The sequence below is a fragment of the Periophthalmus magnuspinnatus genome, chromosome 10 (genome assembly GCF_009829125.3).
Source record: "Periophthalmus magnuspinnatus isolate fPerMag1 chromosome 10, fPerMag1.2.pri, whole genome shotgun sequence".
In the NCBI taxonomy this organism is placed as follows: Eukaryota; Metazoa; Chordata; class Actinopteri; order Gobiiformes; family Gobiidae; genus Periophthalmus; species Periophthalmus magnuspinnatus.
In genome coordinates, this window is record NC_047135.1 from 30,009,217 (window position 1) to 30,015,216 (window position 6,000).

The following is a 6,000-nucleotide window of genomic DNA, read 5'->3' on the forward strand; positions in this document are numbered from 1 at the left end:
TGGAAATTGGAAAAAATAAGTGCAAGAATTTCAGAAGAAGTAAAATGCACATAAAATGCTATTTCTTTCTCGGGATGGGTTTTTAAAGAACATTCAAAGTAATACTGCTAACTTGGTACTGCTTCTATCTCCTGGCAATATTTAGATAATGTATTCATTATTAAAGAGGAAATATATGCTGTAATAGATATTTTACTTAAAAATGCAATTTTTAACCTGCAGGCTAGTATAGGACAAAGTGCAGTCTGTTGCTCGAATATAGAACATGTTATTAGAATAAGAAATGTAAATCTTTGTGTATTTTACCATATGTGTTTAAATCCTAAATACATCATACAAAATAGATTCACGATCCAAGCTCTCAGCCGATTGTTTTCTTTATTGTCCGGCTCATGCCCTGGTTCTCCTGCCTTGCTGCCCGGCTGTGGTGCATTTGTTGTCTCTTATCATCACTTCTCTTCTAATAAGTGTGGCTAATCATTTGAAAGACAAAGGGTGAAGATGAGATCAAAATGCTGGGCCCAAAGAGGTAAATAGACAGCAGTGATTTCACCGCAAACAACATCTAACTTGAATCATTGAAGCCAGACTCCATCATGTGCTTATGACGAAGTAATGCTCAGGCCAAAGTCGGCATTCTAAGATTAAAGATGATTTTCCCAAAATCGATCTCCTTTCATTAAAGCGAGAGCTTCTTTAAGATGAAAGAATATTTTCAGCAGATATTTCACCATTGTCAAACTCATCATTCCTTCTGTTTCTGAGACTTATTGTTTTAGTCATTGCTGCAATATTTTATCCCCAAATCAATTATGTATGTCCCCTATTATCCATCTAACATACAGACCAAAGAGAAGTGCTTATGTTAAGCGTATGTTGCGTATGCTACCAAACATCTTTGAGCCAAGAGGCCTTTCATCTTTGATCCAAGAGCATGTATCTATTATTAATCACAAATTGTGCATAGGACAGTTTGGGAAAATCATTTTCAATGCCAATATTGTACATGCACTCAGCTAATTGAATGGGATGTTTGCCTGTCTTTTTCTTCTTCTTTGTGTCTTTAACGTTGCCATAGAAACAAACTAACTGCACTGTCTGACGATCCTTTCATGATGTCCACTTGAATTGGCATTACACTTGTAGAGATATGAGACCTCATATTAGGAACTGGAAACCAATGATACAGTTATTTTGTTTTACAAGCTGAAGGACGTAAAGGTCATTGCTCATAATATTAAAGATTAGACTAAAAGGAGGTTTAGGACTTTCACGCAACACTGCACAAACACACTCCATTCTTGCACTATCACATAGAAAAGAACGTACTGTGACAATAGATAGATTGTGTAGCATGTCCTCGCAGATTAAGCTGTTACAGGTAACGCTGCGCCAGTGGGGCGCCTGGAGGGTAGAGGAGTGCCAGAAGGAAGAAGAAGATTCCACACCCAGCTACTGAATATTCATGATTTATGTTTAGATGTGGCGTTCAGGGTAAGGCACTCAGATCAAAACGGGACCGCCCCTGAGATCTCCATGCATGTACTAGGGACAGCATCACGCCTGACTTGTATTAGATTGGATGTATAGGGAACAATAAATCTCGAGTGATTCTACTCTCTGGTCTCCAGTGATTCTTCTGATCGGATAAAAGGAACATGCTTACAAAGCCTTGTCAATAGAATCATGACTGTGACTTTAATGATTCCCCAAAGACATCTGCATCTTTACCTATTTTCTATAATCCTGTATAACTCCTGACCTGCAAACGATTTAAAAATGCAAAAAGATTCTCTGTGTGAATATTTGGGAAAGAGGTTTGTGTTTCAGCCTTCAAATCCGGAAAACTCGGAAATAAAAATACACGGCAGTAGCCCTAAAGAACATGAAGGAGTGTGTTCTCGCTACTGACCCAGCAGCAGCAGCAGTAAAAAGTTATGCTATCACGGCTCATTGGCAGGCAGCGAGATGAAACGGGCCCAAGAACCAAGAAAGAGAAGCAGGAGCCGCATGGCCGTCCCAGGAGGCCCACACCAGGCAGCACTTCTAAAAAACCAACTACTGCTCTCATGTTCTCCAAGGCCTCTCACCGCTCCTCTGCTTCAACAATAGCTCAAAAGCACTACAAACCACTCACACTATATACACTGTAGGATTATGTAACGCAACTAGGGGCTAATTAGGACCTGACTGCAATGTGACCAGATGTAGGTACGGTAGGGAGCCAGTGTGTGTGAATAAATACATCAACACGGAATCTTAGTCAATATATATATATATATATTAAGTTCAATATTAGTTATTTAGGCAGGTATGTAATAATAATATACAATATTACATATACAATGAATTATAAATATGAAATTACTTTATATATGATTAATACAAAAACAAAAAAACAAAATTTAATGCAACAGAACCCAAAAAAAATGTCCCGTTCCAGTTCCAGGTTCGAGTATTTGTTCCAAAGGTTGTGTTCAATGTGTAATGTCTTTATGATCCAAAACTTGTTATAATCCAAGAAAGCAGGAAAATGAAAAGGGTTCGTTTGTTCCTACCAGTCTATGAAGGAAAAGGGTAGCTCGCCATCCAGGTTATTGTGAGGTTGTCATGGGATTCAGTGCAGGGGAAAAAAACCTGACCTAAAAACAGGGTCAGTAAACCAAAAATAATTATTAGCATATTTAGCATACAATTAATAAATTATCTTAAAGTAATTCATCATTACTATAACGTCAATAAATAAACAAATAAATACATGCCATACATGCAGTATATATATAACCAAATCATTCTTGTTTCATAAAAATTAACTTATCAATAACAATTAAATAATAATTCCAATAACTAGCTTTGATTTTAAAAAGCAAAGCAAAGTAAAGTCAGGTAAAGTAAGGTAAAGTCAAGTCAGATCAAGTAAAGTCAATTCAGGTCAAATCAAGCAAAGTGCACTTTTAAATTTCATCAATAAATCAAATCTCATGGCGTCTACGCCTAATTCATAAAAAAAACAAAAAAACATGGAGCTTCTAATGCTGCGCATCACAAAAGAATGCCCTATTCAAAACATCATTGCTATATCAACTCAGATTTCAAAAAGTAACCAAAAGCAGCGAACCGGATCAAATTCAATCAAAATAAAGTAATAAATTAACACTAGCCTTCATGGCAAAAGGTTCGGCTTACGCAAAGATGTGAATAAAGTAAAAATTAAACCAAAGAGACTGTTCTTGGTCGCGCCGACCGCATTATTCTAAATGCTACTGTTAGCGTTACTCCCGACGCATGTTACAAGGGAGATCCGCAGCTCCGGAAAACATACGTAACTTTGGGGAAAATAAATGGAATTGCTTACCGTTGAGCGGATAGTGATAGCGGTAAGTATCTGTCGAGTCCAAATGTAGTTTTATGTATTTTCTTCCATGAAATTGCCAAGAGAAACAGCCAGAATCAGCCACAGCAGGAGCAGCATGAGACAGGTCTTGGCGTCTGACGTCACCGCTAATAAAGGAAATTGTCCCGCCACAACCAACTCCTCACCGGAAGTGGGACATTATTTGACACGGGTTACACTTTCCCCCCCTGATCTCATGTTCGTCCTCGGACATGGACCAGGCTGGCACTCAATAACAGACTGACTGGAGCACGGAAACACCTCCTCATTTTCGTCCTCTTGAACAGCAAAGGTGAAGGCTGTGCTCAAGCCGTGAAGGATAGTTTGGATGCTTTTTAACAACGGATGGCCAAGTTGTACATATTGCAGTCTCTCAGGTGGGCATCTTGTGCGGCCTGTACGGCGTAGGGTTTGTTCAGGTTCAGGACTCGACTGTTCTGACATGGGTGAATTGGATTCTGGATCAATGACAGAAGGTTCCGGTGATGTGGAAGGAGTTTTGGAATCTTCTGCCAGATTGATTGGTTCAAGGTCAATTGGTGTAGGTTGAGATTCAGTGTCAAGTTCTTCTGCGCCTTGAGCCAGAACTTCCTCAGCAACTTGAGACCCACCACCTGCGGACTCAATCATAGATTCTTGATGCTCATTAGTGGCAGAAGCTGGTGGTGAAACAAGAGACTCAGGCAGCTCAGCAGAAGGAACTGGCGGCATGGCAACAGGTAAATCAATAACAGTTGAAAATGTTACAGGTTCAGGCACAGACGGAACGTATACAGGTAAGATTTCATCCTCAGACTCTTCATCGCTAGGGTGTGGAGGCAGTGATACTGGCGAAGGCGGCACAGGTGATTCTTCCTTCTTCACAGGTAGGTTTTCAACATGAGCAGGTAGGTACCCACAGGGCAGGAGAAGGTCTCTGTGTAGAGTTCGCAGTGGTTTTTCTTTGCCCTCTGGTCTCACGGTGTACACAGGGAGATTGCCGGCTTTTGTCACCACTATGTATACATCGGGCTCCCACTTATCAGCCAGTTTGTGCTTGCCTCTCAAGCGCACGTTCCTCACCAAAACTCTGTCTCCGATGTTTAACTCTGAAGCTGTAACATGACGATCAAATCTGGTTTTATTTCGGTCCATAAGTTTCTGGGAATTCTCACTGGCCAGCTGGTAACTGTCCCTCAGGTGTGACCTCAACTTCTGGACATACTGTAAATGAGAGTCTGACTTGTTATCATTCAGCGGCAGTCCGAAGGCCAGATCAACAGGAAGTCTTGGTTGGCGGCCAAACATGAGTTCGTATGGTGAGAATCCCGTAGCGTCGTTCTTTGTGCAATTATATGCGTGGACAAGAGGTTTTACATGATCTTTCCAATGTTGTTTTTCTTGTTCACTCAGAGTTCCCAACATGTCCAGTAAAGTTCTGTTGAAACGCTCCACAGGGTTGCCTCTTGGATGGTAAGGTGTCGTTCTGATCTTGTGGATGCCCGTCATTTCACAAAGTTCTCGAATGATGCGGGATTCAAAATCAGGGCCCTGATCACTGTGCAGCTTTTCTGGAATGCCGTAATGCACAAGAAAGTTGTCCCATAGACACTTGGCGACGGTGGTGGCTTTTTGGTTGGTGGTCGGTACAGCAACTGCATATTTCGTGAAATGGTCAGTCATGACAAGGATATCTTTGATTCTACCACAAGGCTCAACAGACAAGAAATCCATGCAGACCAACTCCAGGGGACTCGAGGTCTGGATGTTGACAAGAGGTGCCGCATGTTCAGGTAAGGACTTCCGTCTCACACATCTGCCACAGGTCCTGATTTTGTTGACCACATCAACAGACATCCTCGGCCAGTAAAAACGGGATCGGACCAGGTCCAGAGTCCTCTCGATACCCATGTGGCCCATCTGGTTGTGAAGTTGGTGCAACACATCAGCTCGATATTCTTCTGGCAACACAAGTTGGAAGGTGTGCTCACTTCCCACCTGTCTCTTCCTGATGAGAAGGTTGTTATGGAGCTCCAGTTTTTTTACTTCTCTCAGTAACAGAGGCAGGTCGGGCAGCTGTTCTCTCAGCAGTGGTGGGGGCGACTCTCCACGCTCGAGCTGTGCAATAACATGCTGGATGGTGGGGTCGGCTCGCTGCTTGGTGGCAATGTCAGCAGCTGAGAGTCGAGGAAGAACAGGCGAAGCGAACTGTGTGTCATTTACAAAACTGTCAGGGACACTGTCGGCTTGGATAGACAAGGACAAGATGAGAGCACGGTTCAGGTCAGCAGCTTCTGGTCCGTAGATCAAATGACGATCAGATATTGCTCTGATAGTGTGTTGGTCAATTGAGGCATATTCTAGATCTTGTAAATGTTGCTGGGCAAATTTCAATACTCGCTCTCTTTCTTTACGGGATAGTGGGTCATCAGACAGGTCACCATGCGGACGGCGTGACAGCCCGTCAGCATCAGCATTCTGCTTGCCTGCTCTGTAAATGAGTTTGAAATTGAAGGTGGACAGAGCGGACAGCCATCTGTAGCTGGTGGCGTCGAGCTTGGCTGATGTCAGCAGGTAAGTTAGAGGGTTGCTGTCTGTGACAACGGTGAATTGAGCGCCATAGAGAT